The sequence below is a fragment of the Diabrotica virgifera genome, chromosome 9 (assembly GCF_917563875.1).
Source record: "Diabrotica virgifera virgifera chromosome 9, PGI_DIABVI_V3a".
Taxonomy (NCBI): domain Eukaryota; kingdom Metazoa; phylum Arthropoda; class Insecta; order Coleoptera; family Chrysomelidae; genus Diabrotica; species Diabrotica virgifera.
The window spans coordinates 151,677,381-151,695,553 of record NC_065451.1 but is presented as its reverse complement, the minus strand read 5'-3'; the positions used below and the strand labels follow the sequence as shown (position 1 = coordinate 151,695,553).

Genomic DNA, 18,173 nt, shown 5'->3' with positions numbered 1-18,173 from the left:
CTCAACCTCTTCAGTTGAAGACTTAAAAAGGCAAACACATTGTAAACTATATCACTTGAGAAAGGCACTCCGCCGAAACAGCTGTAGTCACTTAGTTATAATAAATTTTGTGGAAGTATAGAAAACAAACGTTTTCAGTGTTTTATTGTTAGATAAAATGAACTTCCATCAAGTAACGGTCGAATCCATCAAATAAATGTTTAAAAATAATAAAATCTTTGGATTTCTTAATTCGGAAACAGATTCTCTCTTATACCTATTCCCATAGTTGCTCCTGATGAGAACAAAAGAGTTCGAAATGGTCCATAGAAAGATGGTAATGATCTCTGAATCGAAATTAAATATAATGCTTTTTATCTACCTACGGTTTTACTCACGTATCGAGTACTAGGAAGCAGATTTGTTGATCTTTACCTCGGTGAATTGGTATGTTGTGGAGTGCAACTATGTAGACTCCCCATGTCTATACATTCATCACCCTTTATTCCTTGCAATTTTTAGAAGGATGGGAATAGGTATAAGAGAGAATATGTTTCCGAATTAAAAAATCCAAAGATTTTATTATTTTTAAACATTTATTTGTTTGAAAATGGAGTCTTTTGGGTTTCGACATTTTGTTAATAGAGGTCGCTATAGCGTCTTAATGTTAATTATATTTTGTAATTGGCATGAATGGCAAAGGTGTTTTATTTTTCGTTCAGAGCATCATTACAGTTGCTTTCCTGATAAGAACAAGAGTTCGAAATGGTCCATAGAAAGATGGTAATGATCTCTGAATCAAAATTAAATATAATGCCTTTTATCTACTTAAATTTAACTTGATTCAAAAACAACATAAAAAGGTAGTTCAAAATCCCGACAGTTTTTTACCTTTTGCCATCTATTGGCATTTCTCGAAAGCCGTAGAACGAGCACTGACATGAACATGCAATGAGAAATGCATTCCAAACAAAACCGAAGATCACCGGTGAACCTGGTTCAACTGAACCATAGATTATCGCAGGTATGAGAAATCGACCCTATGTCGTCTATCCATCTTTTACGAGGCCTTTCTCTTATTTTATTACCTTGGGGCTTTCATCTCTGGATATCTTTTACAGCTCGATTATCTGGCATTCTTTCTAAGTGACCAAGCCAGTTTACTCTTTGTGACTTTACAAATCTATCAATATCAGCACTCTGCGTTAGTTCAATTTTAGCTGGTAGTTCAATTTAGTTCTCAAGTGGTAAAAATACTTGACCAGATTTAAATGTGCGCTACAAATATTTTTTCTGTATTTTAAAATACAACATACACAAATTTTTATTGATGTGGATCCGCCTTAAGTGAACTACACTTGTGAGCAAAAAAATCGACTAAAAAGTAAAATAAGTTATATTTTTTAATTACGCTGTTTAGCAAGTGTCTACCCACACACAATGTAAAGCTTTCTCGGTCAGCGAGTCTTATTCATTCTTTTAACGTGACCGAACCATGTCAGCTGTCTCTATTCAATATCGTCTATTATAGTTTTTTCCACCTTGATACGTTATCTAATTGTTTCATTTCTTACATATTTTAATTTTGAAACCTGACAACTTCTCCTCAAAAAGTCCATTTCTGTACTAAGGTAGCTTCTTTTTATTTCTTGCACTTATGTCCCAAATTTCTGCACCGTAGATTGTAGCGCTCTTCATTATACTTTCATATATTCTTCTCTTTGTATCCTCCCTGATATCTTTGTCCCATAAAATTGAACTGAGGGATCTAGTGATGTGTTGTATTTCATCTTCACTATTTCCTCGTTTGTTAAATATAGCTCCCAAATATTTGCATTGTTTCACACCAACAATATGTCCTTGTTCCAATGGTAGGTTTTCAATGTCTTCGTTTCCCACTATGAAGTATTCTGACTTATCCATATTTATTACTAATCCTGCCTGTTGGTAATGTTCATTTAGCTTCCGTATCATATAGCTTAAGTCATCTTGATCTTGGGCTATAACAACTTGGTCGTCCGCAAAGTATAATGTAAATAGGGAGTCGTCTCCCACTTTCAGTCCCATCGGTTTTACTGCTTTTGTCCACCTCTGTAAGGATTGGCAAGGTATATTTTAAAGAGAGTGGGAGATAGACATCATCCTTGTCGGAGGCCTTTTGAAGTATTAAATGTCTCAGTGAAATTTTTGCCGTTTTTGATTCTGGTGTTAGTGGTCTCATATAACATTTTAGTTGCAGCCCTATTATGTTGTTCTGAAGCTATTTCCTTGTGGCATTTTTCTAATTAAGTATTTTCGATGGGAAATAAGCCACAATTAAATTTGAAAAAAGTAATTTTATTAACGTTTCGACGCCCAAATCGGGTGTCGTTGTCAAAATACAAAATAATACTAAATAAACAAAAATGTTGTTGCTTAGTAAAAAATTCTTCTAATAATTTATTTAATCTGACTCATTTATATCGGCAATTCAGGCATGTATTATACATTTTAAAGTAGAAGACTTTAAAATGATATTGCCAATATTGATGAGTTGCGTTCCTGGGACGACTTTACTAAAAGATAGTTCATTCGATTACATGAAATCAACCCCATCTCAAGAATATCCGCCACAAAAAATCATAGCACGTGATCTGTCTTTAAAAAGACAACCAAATGCAACGATGGCAGTAAAATTCTCGATATTTATTATTATTAATATTATTTATAATTTAAAATAGCATATATACATTAATGTCAAAATTTGGTATTAGTTTTGAGAGTAAACTAAATGTACCTAAGCCCAAATACTTACGATGTCGGGATAGTATCACGAGGTGTTTTCCTGGTTTTCCCTCGTGATTTACTATGGAATTTCTAGCGCGAGAATTTTACTACAATCGTTGCATTTGGTTGTCTTTTAAAGACAGATCACATGCTATGATTTTTTGTGGCGGATATTCTTGAGTTGGGGTTGATTTCATGTAATGGAATGAACTATCTTTTAGTAAAGTCGTCCCAGGAACGCAACTCATCAATATTGGCAATATCATTTTAAAGTCTTCTACTTTAAAATGTATAATACATGCCTGAATTGCCGATATAAATGAGTCAGATTAAATAAATTATTAGAAGAATTTTTTACTAAGCAACAACATTTTTGTTTATTTAGTATTATTTTGTATTTTGACAACGACACCCGACTTGGGCGTCGAAACGTTACTAAATTCGTTTTTTTGGTAAAATTGTGGCTTATTTCTCAGCCCTATTATGTAATGAATATAAAAGTAAATTAACATAAAAAATCAAAGTAAATCAAAGTAGTGAATATTTCCTCCTCTGCGTTGTATTATACTTTCCATGCGACCTAATTAAGTTTCTTACTGATTCCTAAAGAATCGCTTCCCACTCTTCATCTAATGCAGTTTTTAGCTCCGCGACTGTCACTGGTGTTGGATTATGGAACCGAACTCTGCGTTTGAGCTTATCGCTTTCAGGGGTGGCCAAACCACGGCACGCGTTCGACGGTGTGGCACGGCGGTGTCTTAGAAGTGGCACGCGAGGACTTTTTGGAAAAATAAAAAAAAATAAAAAAAATTAACTTAGTAAAAAATTAAAAATTCGTCTTTTATTCTACGCCACTCTTTTATTGTACGCCACTGCCTCGCGCTAGACACGTTCACGTTATTCTCTAGATCTCTACTAAGTTGATTCTCAACTTTTGTGCGAGATGCTTCAAGTCTGTTTGTCTTGTGAGATAGTGTTTTTACAGTTTATTTCCTTTTAAAACAATTGTTTTCGAAATGACGACGAGTAAGCCATCAACTTCAAAACGTAAATATGAGGACGATATCGCGATTCGTGAATTTAAAACTGAGTGGGAAGAACAATTCTTATTTACTCATCACAACACTTCCAAGCCTTGCTGTTTGATATGTGGAATTTGTGTGGCAGTGCCAAAAAATTTAATCTGGAGCGCCATTATAAACAAGTTCATGGCGATTTCACCAACAATTATCCTGTCGGATCACGCCTACGAACCGAATTCATCGCCAAGAAAAAAAATCTTTAGCCGGGCAACAATCTTTGTTCCAAAAAAGAAGTAATGAAATGGAAACAATGGTGAAGACTTCATATGAACTCTCGCTGTTATTAGCACGCAAGGAAAAGCCATATTCCGACGGAGAAAAGAGGTAATTAAAAATAGTTTACTAATATTCGCTCAAAATGTCGGTGATTCAAACATAAAACATATGGTGGACCAAATCGCTTTGTCCAGAAACACCGTCATGCGCCAAATTGATAATATGGGCCAGTATGTTGAAACACAAATTATCGGCGGACTACGAGACTGCAAATATTTTTCACTGGCTTTGGATGAAAGCTGTGACATCACAGGTAATGCGCAGTTGAGCATATTTGTACGCTTCGTGACAGATAGTTTCGATGTTGTGGAGGAGCTATTAGATTTGCGCCAACTGGTCTCCACAACAGGACAGGATGTCTTGGATCAAGTGAAAAATGTTATTGAAAGTAGCAAAGTGGAGTGGTCGAAATTGGAGTCGGTTTGTACAGATGGAGCGCCTTCCATGGTTGGTCGAATCAAAGGATTTGCAACGCTACTTGAAAACTTTTTAGGAAGAAATGTTTTCAAATTCCATTGTATAATCCACCAAGAAGCGTTTTGTGCCAAGGACCTCGATCTATCCTCGGTGATTGAGCCTGTATCGCGGTGTATCAATAAAATACATGCTCGAGCTAGTAATCGACGACGATTCCGAGAACTTTTTCAGGAAGAAACGGAGGAGGAAGGTGAATTACTTCTTTATTGCAGTGTTCGATGGTTGTCCAAAGGGAATGCACTGGCAAGGTTTTGGAATTTGAAAGAGTGTGTTTTGCAATTTTTGGAGGAGAATGAGGAATTGCCAAACGAGTGCTCTCTGTTGAAAAATGAAGACTGGCTATGGGATTTAGCTTTCCTTGCGGACATAATGGGATATTTGAACATATTAAATTTAAGATTACAAGGAAAAGATTGTATTTTTCCAACCTTAGTTAGCCACGTAAGCTCGTTCAAAAACAAAATTTAACTTTTTTGTTCAGATTTTAATGAAAAAAAACTCACTCATTTTAAATTCATGAAGGAATTAGCCATCAAATTAAATAATGTTCCAAATTACGGGTCTAGGACGTTTCATCGCCGCCTTTTCGATGCCGCCAGTTCATCGCCGCCTTTTCGATGCCGCCAGTTCATCGCCGCCTTTTCGATGCCGCCAGTTCATCGCCGCCTTTTCGATGCCGCCAGTTCATCGCCGGCCGATTCATCGCCGGCCGTTTCGATGCCGCCGGTTCATCGCCAGTCAGTTAATCGCTAACTGATAGATTTCCGAATTTTCGACCAATTTTCGACAGTTACATTTATTATTTATTTTTAGTATTAATTAGAAATTCTAGGAAATGCGAGATATTACCATTCCCGTTGCCATATTTAATCTTTTAATAGACTTTTAAACTTTTATAATATAAAATATAATTTAACACTACACATTTAATACTGTTTAGTATCAAATTTACGGGAAGTAGAAATAGGACAGTAAATTAATATAATAATATTTTTTATCTATTTATTTGTCATAAGCTTTGAACTGAATTTAACGTCGTGTCGTGTCATCTCCCATAATACAAGATCAACTGACTAACTGGCGATGAAACGGCCGGCGATGAAACGGCCGGCGATGAAATGGACTGGCGATGAACCGGCGGCATCGAAACGGCGGCGATGAACCGGCGGCGATGAAACGTCCCATTCCGCAAATTACGATAAGTTTAAAAATTTAATGTCAAGTCTTCAAAGCTCATTTATTACGAGATTTAAGGATTTCCAGGAGGAAAATAAAAATATTCAACTTTTCACAAATCCTTTTTCCATTTCACTTAAAGACGTTGAAAATTATCCGCCGGAATTCCAAATGGAAATAATAGAAAAATATTGAATGGAAATAATAGATTTGCAAAGTAATATTTTGTTGAAAAATAAACATAACCAGCTTGTTTCAAGTACATACAAGTAATTCAAATTATATTGAATTTTGGAAATACGTTTCCACAGCTGATTTTCCATATCTTCACAATTTTGCTTTGCGGTATTGTTGTCGTTTTGGTTCGACGTATGTTTGTGAAGAAATGTTTTCAATTATGAATGTTATTAAATCACAATATCGTTCAAAATTAACCAATAATCATTTGAAGAATCTAATTTTATTAGCTGTAACAAAAATTGACCCCAACATTCAAGATTTAATTAAGAAAATTCAGATTCACAAGCCACATTAACCACATCAACCATGAATGTGTACTGTACTACCAGTAATAAATTAATAAAACAATCTCGAGTAGTTGATAATTATATTTTTTTACTATTTAAAATAAAAAAAGGTCGTAGAAAAAGTATAGTATTCTACTCGCATGTAATGGCTATAACTTACTCTGATGAATTACGACACTCGCTTTCGCTCGTGTCGCAAACTTCATCATCGTGAGTAATAGCCATCATTACATGCTCGCGGAATAATATACTATTGTAGCTACATATATTTTTTGTTATTTCATACAAATTCCGCCTACCTATTGAATTTTTTTGTTAGAAAATTTTTGGTGGTACGACTAACTTTTCATAAACAGATAGTGGCACACTGTTAAGAAAGTTTGGCCACTCCTGCACCTAAGGCTTAGGTGCTCGATGGGATTCATATCTGGACTTAATGAAGATCAGTCCATTATTGTTATATTGGTGTTGGCCAGGTAATATCTTGACCCAGTAATCCGCGCTGTGTGCCATCGAGCGTTATCATGCTTTATCATGAAGCCGTATCCCATGTAGCCGGTGTAGGGAAAAACATTGTCTTGAAGAATATCCGTAATGTAACTATCCGCTGCCAAATCCCCTCCGCGACCACCACCGGGTACTTGTCTGGGCTGATTATCGGAGAATAGGCCATTTTTGGGAAAAGTTATTTAAAAAGCAATTTTATTGCTGGAATCGAATCTTATGATGGTATATATTAATAATATAGGTATGCAAAGTCCGCAGATAGTGTGCTACTTTTTTTATAAACAAAATGGAGCCCTAGAATCGTGTTTTTTTTTCAATTATTGCTCTATAACTCCGAAGATTTTAACTTTACAACAAAAACACTCAAATAAAAATTCACCGCAATTAAATTCTGCATAGAGATATGTTTTTCCCGATCTGCTCTGACGAAAATTTTCCTCAGAAAATGCGGGTTTTCCCAACAAAATCTTTAATTTTCAAATAAAGTTTTAGATAAGTAGTTATCTACCAATAATTAAATAATTTGGTGACTTAAAAGCCTTTTTGGTTTAGATTATAGTTCCAGAAGCTGGTGAAAATTGAACGAATATTTTAGCAACAATTCAATTGTTAATTAATAGACTAAGTTTTCACTCTAATGGCATATAGCATATCCCACCAGAATGAAAACAATGGGAACCTTCTCTGGTTACACCTCCGAGGCTTCTACAATTTGCAAGCCATACGGATGCTGAGACTAAGGAAGATGAGGGAATTCTACAATTTACAATTCACGTCCCATCTGCTCATTTTCAATTTCGTTGCAAAACGAAAATACAGCCGAACCATATTCCAGTCCAATCAGAGAGTGCTGCAAGCACCTCTACCGGGACTGCACGCTGGGGTTTGTTTTGGTTGGATCAGGGAGAGCAGCATATGTGCCTCCTGATGAGAGACTAATAAGTTTCGAAACCGGTAGAGGTACTTGCAGCACTCTCTGATTGGACTGGAATATGGTTCGGCTGTATTTTCGTTTTGCAACGAAATTGAAAATGGTTATTCATTTTTGTTAATTAATAATTTACGGTCGCAATAATAACCAAAATAATTATGATACACTGATCAAACTTTGAAATCTTATAAAGATGAGATGCCTATTTAACATTTTGTCGACAAAATATAAATTTTTTATTTTTTGCATCATCTTTAAATGTTAAAAAAAATAGTTATAAACAAATTAACGTTTCTCAGAAAGTTTTTATTATATTCTAATTTTAAAAAATTGTTCAAATGCGTATTTCAAATATCTTGAAAATTAATGCTTTAAAACTTTTTTGCAACCATTTGCAAAAAAGTTATGAAATAGCAAAGTAAACATACGATCAGTACGTTGTTTATAATTTTTTTAATTCTTTCAAAGCGTAAAAGTGAGTTTAAAGTACAAGCTAATTATTTACAAAAAATATCGATTATTAGTTTAATGGTTATATTTTAATTAAAGATTATAAATATATTTTTTTGTAATTTACACGCGCGAAAGTAGGCTAATACAGTACTGTAGCTAAAATTTTCACTCCAAGCGACGACCGCCGCGCGACGTACACTTAATAAATAAAATTATAGTATTATACTGCGTGTCAGTCGCTTCGAGTGAACATTTTAGCTCCGGCTCTGTATCAAGCCTACTTTCGCGCTAAAAATTACAAAAAAAAGTATTTTAAATCTTTGATTAAATATAACCATTGAACTAATATTTGATATTCTTTGTGAGTAATTAGATTGTACCACAGACTCACTTTTATGCTTTGAAACAATTAAAACAAATTATAAACAACGGAGCAATCGTATATTTACTTTGCTGTTTCATAACTTTTTTGCAAATGGTTGGAAAAATTTTTTAAAGCATTCATTTTCAAGACCTTTGAAATACGCATTTTAATTAGTTTTTAAAATTAGAATATAATAAACCATTTCTGAGAAATGTTAATTTGTTTATAACTTTTTTTTAACATTTAAAGATTATGCAAAAAAATGAAAAATGTATATTTTGTCGACAAAATATTAAATAGGAATCACATCTTTATAATCTTTCGAAGTTTGATAAATGTCTCATGATTATTTTGGTTGTTATTGCGACTGTAAATTGTTAATTAACAATTGAATTATTGCTAAAATATTCGTTTAATTTTCACCGGCTTCTGCAGTTATAATCTCTACCAAGAAAGCTTTTATTTCACCAAGTTATTAATTATTGATAAATAATTACTTGCCCAAAAAATTTATTTGAAAATTCGAGATTTTGTTGGAAAAACCCACATTTTCCGGGGAAAATTTTCGTCGGAGCAAATCGGGAAAAACATGCCTCTATGTAGAATTAAATTGGGGTGAATTTTTATTTGAGTGTTTTTGGTTGTAAAGTTAAAATCTTCGGAGTTATAGACCAATAATTGAAAAAAAAACACGATTTGGGGGCTCCATTTTGTTAATAAAAACAGTAGCACGCTATCTGCGGACTCTGCATGCCTATATTATTAATATATGGGATCATAATATTCGATTCCAACAATAAAATTGCTGGTAAATAACCTTTCTTTGTACTTTACTAATTAGACCAGCGTATTATAACTATTTTTTTTTCAAAATTTAAAGTTTATGCAAAAAAAACGAAAAATTTATATTTTGTCGATAAAATATTAAATAAGCATCTCATCTTTATAATCTTTATAAGTTTGATCAATGTATCATGATTATTTTGGTTATTATTGAGATCGTAAATTGTTAATTAACAATTAAATTGTTGCTAAAATATTCGTTTAATTTTTACCGGCTTCTGGAATTACAATCTATACCAAGAAAGCTTTGATGTCACTAAGTTATTTAATTATTGATTAATAATTACTTACCTAAAACTTTATTTGAAAATTAGTTTTTGTTGGGAAAACCCGCATTTTCCGAGGAAAATTTTCGTCGGAGCAAATCGGGAAGAACATACCTCTCTGCAGAATTTAATTGCGGTGAATTTTTATTTGAGTGTTTTTGTTGTAAAGTTAAAATCTTCGGAGTTATAGAGCAATAATTGAAAAAAAAAACACGATTCTAGGGCGCCATTTTGTTTATAAAAAAAGTAGCACACTATCTGCGGACTTTGCATACCTATATTATTAATATATACAATCATAAGATTCGATTCCAGCAATAAAATTGCTGGTAAATAACTTTTCTATGAATTTTGCTAATTAACCCAGAGTATACGAGCACAAGCTCTGCTTTTCCGTCTAAAGGTAAAATACCCCAAAATATACACGAACCACCTCCATTAAACCGGTCTGGTTAGACTCAAAATTAGGAGTGAGGTTACAATAATTACCATCAAGCTGAAAATTGGCAGGATTGTTCAAAATACCATCATAAATGAAATCTAAAAAGTCCTCATAAATCCGACCCGAGCTAAAAAAATTACGCGGGGTCAAAGGTCACCAAATATGGTTTTTAGCGATTTTCAGCGAAACGGTAAGTTTTATCATAAAATTAGTTCTAACAAAAAATGTAGATTAGAATTATCTATAAAAAATAATTTAATGCTTTTTTTCGTAAGAGCCACCGTTTTTGAGATACAACGATTCAAAGAGTTGAAAGAGTTCTAATCGTCATAATAAATATGCATTAGTACGCCACGTATATACATCACTGAATCTGTAATACAAGTAAACATAATATTCTATCGGTCAACTTAACTTATATTACACATAATAATATAAGATATTATAAATATGATAATGTGTCTACTATACAGCTTGCGGTCTACCGAGGGATGCAATGTATAAGCTGAATGAATACACACGTTCTATCGGTACGTCGGCTAATCTAATCATCCTACCTATTCTTTTCTCAGAAGGGTTTGAACATAATAATGAAAGCCAACTTTCTAGGCAAAATGTTTATTGCTAAGTACTAATAAACATTTCAATATAAATTAAACATTATGCAAATTTAGTTCGTTTACTGTTACCTACACCCGAGAGGGTAGAAGGTCTAAAGATTATATATATATATATATATATATATATATATATATATATATATATATATAGTTCGTTTACTATTATGGAATTAACACTGTTATCTTCCTGGGAGGCGAAATCCTTCAGGTAGATGACACCCTCGAGGTATTAATTAGTCTTGAGTCAAGTAGTCTAGGACTACTCCGTAGTGAAAATACATGTTAAACCTAATATATTACTTGAATGGGCTAAAGTTTAAAAAAAAAACTAATTCAACTCCACAGGAAGTTATTTCCAACAGAATTAGCTTTCTTCTCTCTATGTATGGAGCGCTTAAAAAAACTACGTGCTTTGATAAGTTTCGATATGCATGATTCTTTAAAAATACTCCAAATAAAAAACAAGTGTAGTTATCTTGTCTTTCTCCAACCTCAGCGGCTGCTCATCAACATCTTTTTAGGGTATATTACCAAGTTCAAGTGTGGCTTGGTTATCAGCTAGATCCAAAAGACTGGGGATGGAAATTAGTCGACAGTTCATTAGAACCAATTCAAACTTTACTCCCGCGTATGAAAAAAAAGTTGATTAATAGCAAGCTGAAAATTAAGCTTGCTTAACTAGCAACCTTAAGCTAGGACTAGACACCCTTAAGCTTAAGGGTGTCTAGTCGGACAAACTTTGATATATGTGAACACTGGAACAGGGGAAGTTTTAATTGTGGAACAGGTTAAAAATTTGGAACGGTCAGACCACGAAAACGGCACATGTATTTTGTCCGACAGAACAGACTTAAACTCTCCGAACAGAGATTAAACTCTTATCCAAACAGACTGCTATTTATCACCAAATGGGTGTTTTAATGAGTGGAACATGTAGAATATGTCAAATGACAGGAATTATGAGAGCAGTCTGATTTTTGCATGAGAGTTTAATCTCTGTTTGGAGAGTTTAAGTCTATTATGTCGGACAAAATAAATGTGCCGTTTTCGTGGTCTGACCGTTCCAAATTTTTAACCTGTTCCACAATTAAAACTGCCCCTGTTCCAGTGTTCCCATATATCAAAGTTTATCCGACTAGACACCCTTAAGCTATTAACAAATTTTCAGCTTGCTATTAATCAACTTTTTTTTCATACGCGGGATCCAGACCTAAATTATTCAATAGCTTCAAATTAAACAGACTCATAACAGATCCGTAGAATAAGCCTACTACGGAAACCAAGTTAAAAAAGGCGCTACGTACTCTACCTCAAAGGTGGTGTGGAAACTTGTGCGCATATTATGACGATTACAACTTTTTGAATCGTTGTATCACAAAAACGGTGGCTCTTAGGAAAAAAAGTAATAAGACATTTTTTATAGATAATTATCCAATCTATATTTTTGTTAAAACTAATTTTATGATAAAACTTACCGTTTCGCTGAAAATCGCTAAAAACTATATTTGGTGACCTTTGACCCCGCGTAAATTTTTTAGCTCGGGTCAGATTTATGAGGACTTTTTAGATTTCATTTATGATGGTATTTTGAACAATCCTGCCAATTTTCAGCTTGATGGTAATTTTTGTAGCCTCGGATGTGTAAGTTGACCGGAGTATATAACACTGGAGGGCTTTGGATTGCAGCACAAAAAATTTCAAAAAATAAAAACCTTATTTTGTAACAAAAGTTGTAAGAAAACCTTATTACAAAATAAGGTTTTTATTTTTTGTGATTTATGGTATACAGGAATTTTTCCTTGTGATATTTTTTATTTTGGTTGGTGTTCCCCCCCCCCCCCACCCCTAAGGCAAATGTCTACATCTGACTGACCACTGCCGTAAGGGTATGATTAATCATCTACTCATGTTCCCAGAGGTTATATCTATTAACATCGGCGTTTAGCCTTTTCAATATTACATCATAATGTAGATTGAATTATAATTACAACCATTGTTTGGTTCTGGGGCTATTTAGCAAGTATTTGAATTCACTGATGATGGACTCCGAAATAGGTCCGAAAACATTCTGAATGGACATATTTTATTCAATCCATTGGGATTTTTTAAGATTGTATTAAATATACCTATTACATAGAAGTGGTTTTACTTCCTGGTAGAGTTTGTTTAAACATTTAGTTCTAAGGCGGTACGAAATTTGCCGGCACAGCTAGTAGTCTAGGCGCCAAATAGAGGTCACCGTGTCTTTTTCAATTCTGATGGACAAACTCAAGGGTTTCTTATGGATTTTTGGCTGCTGATTACGAATTTCGAGGGTGGATTTCGATCCGAGTGGTCAAAAAATTGTTATAAACAATTTAATTGTTTATAAGGCTCTGGCTCATAAACTAAAACAGATAAAAAAATAATGTTTCAAATAAAATTTGTTCGTTAATAAAAAACAAAGAAAAAAACGTTTACTAAACTTAATTCTAACAATTAGAATATTGTAAAATTAGCGCACAATGCAAATTGCAAAATAAGTATTTTTCGAAGCTTTATCGATCGTAACTCGGCTTCTACGCATGCAAATGAGCCTTAAAAGGTCTCATTTTAAAGCTTAATGAATAGGCTTCTACACAAAGTTTATTAAGTTACTTCGTCTTTATTTGTTTTACAGTTATAACCGTTTGAAGTTATAATTTTCTTAAAAAAATTGTACGTTAATTTGTTTATAAGGGTTTCAAGCAAATTTGAGCTATAAACATTTATACTTTAATTAACAATAATGATAGAAGAACTCAAAAGGAACATTTTGAGCTTATGAAAATGTTCGTAAGTTTATTTTTGGCCAAGATATCGATATTTTAATAGCGCGCTCTGAGGAGCAAGATCGGCTAACAGCGTAAAGGTTCAGGCGCTAACTTCACGATGCAAATTATAATTTCTATATATATATATATATATATATATATATATATATATATATATATATTGATGTGATCTTGATTATTGATATGAGATAATATTCTTATATGTCACTTAATTTAATCAATGTATTAATACTAATCTAATTAATTAACCAGATCACATATCAATATGTTTTCAATCTCAGGGCGAATTATAAATTAATTACTTACTTTCGTGGCTTCTAAATATTTCTTAATGGTTCCTAATCGGGATAGAAAAGAAAAGAGTAAAAAAAATACACATATGGGTTACAATTATAATCAAAATATTTTTTATTTTATTTAAAAGGCAATCAATGCTTAATATTTGCTATTTCTTATTATTCTTAAACATAACATTTACAAATGGGAATCTTATTTCCTTTTGGTTTTCAATTGAAAGTTTTTATTAACATTTAACTATTAGGAGTTATTAGGAACAACTCTATTTAAGTTTGATGAAGCTTTTCTGATATTATTGATTATGTTATTCAATTTTTTATGTGGAATTTAATACGAAAAACCCATACATTCATGTCCAAACAAATGAGACTGACCTTTTCCTGGTGAACTGAAAATGTCCTCACACAAGACCCGTTTCCTGCTATCCTTGGCTGCGATCAAACCTCGTCCTGGCTTCCAGTAATGTTCTCCTTTGAAAAACTAGCTCGTATAGCTCTCGTTCCTGCGTCTGTCGTGATGCTGTGTTCTATTTTTCTCGAAACTGCTATCAGCTACCGGGACACTCTTGGCTCAAGGAGGTTCTTTTACTCTCGACCTGGCCTACTTCTCGTTCCACGATAGATACTCCACACTCACGGAACTACATCGGCTTTCTCACTCTCCGTACACTACCGTCTACTACTCGACTTCACTTCTCGACAGCTCAAAACATTCTGCTCTCACTTTCTCATCCATTCCCCTACTTTCTAAATATCCCTTCCAGATTCACAAATCAATCTTCCACCACCAACTCTCATTCGTAATATTCCTCAAAACCAATTTTTAAACTTTCTAAATATGCTTAATGGATTTCCAAAGAAAATATTTAATTCCCATTCTAAAATACTTTCTAACTATTTACAAATTTTAATGACCTATTCTCTCTTTCAAATGAGTCTTATTTAGCATAGGCTAATGATCGACCTTCCGAGAAGAACGATAATGGTACGCGTCATTCACTTTGTTTATCTAAGCACATTGTTCCGAGTTTCGTACGCTTATTCTAATCACTTCTTAAAATTAAATATAACAATTTGTTGTATACAGGTTGTTCTAAATTTATATGCCCGAGGTTGAGAAAATTAAAAATATTTTATATTAAAGTGAATTTTGTTTATAATTATCAAATTTTAATTTTTATATCAAATAGAAATATAACAATATATATATATATATATATATATATATATATATATATATATATATATATATATATATATATATAAACATAAGATGTAGATCTTTGAAACACACTCAGTGAACCAAAGATCCAAGGTTATTGGTTTAACGACCACTCGTACGAAATCAAATAGATGAAATAGAGAATGTGGAAAAATCCCCTTACGAACAATTCACACATCCACCATTTCGGGCTGGGAAAAATTTTTCGAATAGAATCAAAGATCCAAACACCAGTTCTTAGAAATGTGTTTCGCCCTCTTCAACCTCTCTGGGCTCGTCGGTAAAGACAAGAGGTTGAATATCTTTAGACACATTCTAATCAAAAAACAACATTCGAGACCTAGACATAGAAGGTGCGTAAGTCTACGGCAAATCCGACAATGACAGTCTCAAGTTTTAATTCCCTAATTACTTAAAGTAAGTAAAATATATGTTTAAAAACATGAGATGTAGATCTTTGAAACGCATCTCGAAGAATGTTGTTTTTTGATTAGAATGTGTCTAAAGATATTCAACCTCTTGTCTTTACCGACGAGCCCAGAGAGGTTGAAGAGGGCGAAACACATTTCTAAGAACTGGTGTTTGGATCTTTGATTCTATTCGAAAAAAAAAAAAAAAAAAATTTCCCAGCCCGAAATGGTGGATGTGTGAATTGTTCGTAAGGGGATTTTTCCACATTCTCTATTTCATCTATTTATATATATATATATATATATATATATATATATATATATATATATATATATATATATATATATATACGTTATCTTCATTTTTCATTTTTAAGATCCTAATAAAATTTGATCATGTAATTCTTACAATTAAATCATCATACTGTACCTCGTATCCCCTTTCATTCTATTTACTTTGTCTTTTGTTTTTTGTACTAAATGAGAGAACATTAAAAACTAATATTTCAGAAATATAACTAAAAAGTAAGTTGATATTATTTATTAATACTATTTTTACAAACATTATCTTTCATGCATCTGCATCGAGATATACAGGGAATCTCAGCTTTTTTACATCTGCATAAGTTCTTAGAGCAATTTTTACAGTTACATGGTGGTACTAATTATGTTCTTGTAGGCAGTAAAACTAAAACTTTCTGGGACTTCAGAGTCTAATTATCTATATGATATGCATATAAAAAAGATCTAGTTCTTTTGCAGGATCATCAAGGCACGTCAGGAGCGTGATTTGAAATTTTGCTAGGGGGGGGCAAACATTATATATGCAATACATTATATATGCAAACATAATACAAAATTGATCTATTTTTTGTAAATTTCAGTCGTTTTCAGGGTCATTTTCAAATGTCCCCCTGACCCTATCAAATGACGCCCCTGAGGCACGTCAATTGTGTGTATGCCGCCACAACATACAGTAATCCCTCGTTATCCGCGGACTCATCAACCGCGGATTCACTTATCCGCGGTTGTAATATCTGTTGAATCTTTAATGAGAATATTTTATTATTTTTATATATTTTTTAAAATTTGACCAGTCGCGTTAAATTACTCATGATACGCCTCTGGCGCTTGTTATTAGTAGTAAGACTATGGCAATTAGTTTATAATTCGGAAGGTTTAAAACGCCGTCTACACTCTCGCCGAAGTCAATCGAGGTTCAAGAAGTACGAGAGTGTAGATGGCCACCTTGTGCAATTTGCCTCGCTTCGTTCTACTTCCGTTCTCTGTCTGTCTCGAGTGTCCGAGTCAAAGGGATCTTTGTCGGTATCGCACCACTTGAATGTGTTCCTCGCGAAGTAGAACGAGTGTGTAGTGAGGTACTTCGGACAACTTTGGCGAAGTAACTTCGCCGAGAGTGTGGTGCGCGCATATAAAATACCTGCGAATTAGACGCTGATCTCAGCGTCTTTATTTTTATTGATATAATAATACTCATCATTCTCTTTGCCTTATCCCTATGCGGGGTCGGCTTCCCTAATTGCATTTCTCCACACAATTCTATCTTGGGCCATATCAATGTTAATCCCCTTTACCAACATGTCCTGCCTTATCGTCTCCCCCCAGGTCTTCTTTGGTCTTCCTCTCCTACTCCTTCCAGGAATCTGCACTTCAGCTATTCTTCGTATTGGGTGGTTAACGTCTCGACGTTGAACATGACCAAACCATCTTAATCTTATATTATATATATTGATATAATAATACTATTTCACAGATATGCAATTTCATCATATTTCTTTCTATGTACATACAAATATATGTACATACGTATCCAAATTGGGATTATGTCACATTCTTATTTGGATCGTGGATCCCTCGCCAACCACGGTTTCACCAACCACACCTTTCTCTTCGGAACGTAACCCCCGCGGTTGAAGAGGGATTACTGTACATAAATGCTCGTTTTATATGCAATGATGATTCTGCAAAATAACTCGATCCATTTTTATATGGATATCACATATTGGCTCATTTGCATGCGTAGAAGCCGAGTTACGATCGATACGATCGATGCGTAGAAGCCGAGTTACGACTGTTTTCCGATCTTGCGCCTCATAGCGCGCCTTTAAAATATCGATATCTTGACCAAAAATAAACTTACGAACATTTTCATAAGCTCAAATTTTTCCTTTTGAGTTCTTCTATCATTATTGCTAATTAAAGTATAAATGTTTACAGCTTAAATTTACTTAAAACCCTTATAAACAAATTAATGTACAATTTTTTAAAGAAAATTATAAATTCAAACGGATATAACTTTAAAACAAACGAAGATAAAGTAATTTAAGAAACTTTCTGGGGCTCATTTCCATGCGCAGAAGCTGAGTTACGATCGATAAATCTTCAAAAAATACTTAGTTTGCAATTTGCATTTTGCACTGTCCACTAATTTTATAATATATTGAGTTCTAATTGTTGGATTTAAGTTTAGTAAACGTGTTTTTCTTGGTTTTTTATTAACGAACAAATTTTATTTGAAACATTATTTTTTATCTCTTAGTTTATGAGCCAGCGCCTTATAAATAATTTATAAACAATTAAATTGTTTATAACAATTTTTTGACCACTCGGATCGAAATCCACCCTCTGCATCCAAAAATCCATAAGAAACCGTTGAGTTTGTCCATCAGTATTGAAAAGGACACGGTGACCCCTCTGGCGCC

At 33.5% G+C, this 18,173-nt stretch overlaps 1 protein-coding gene across 4 annotated transcripts in view; it reads left to right on the top strand.

Annotated features, from left to right (window-relative positions):
* Positions 1 to 18,173, top strand: part of LOC126892339 (zinc finger protein 239-like) — an 88,686-nt gene that overhangs the window by 15,321 nt on the left and 55,192 nt on the right. The window lies entirely within an intron of this gene.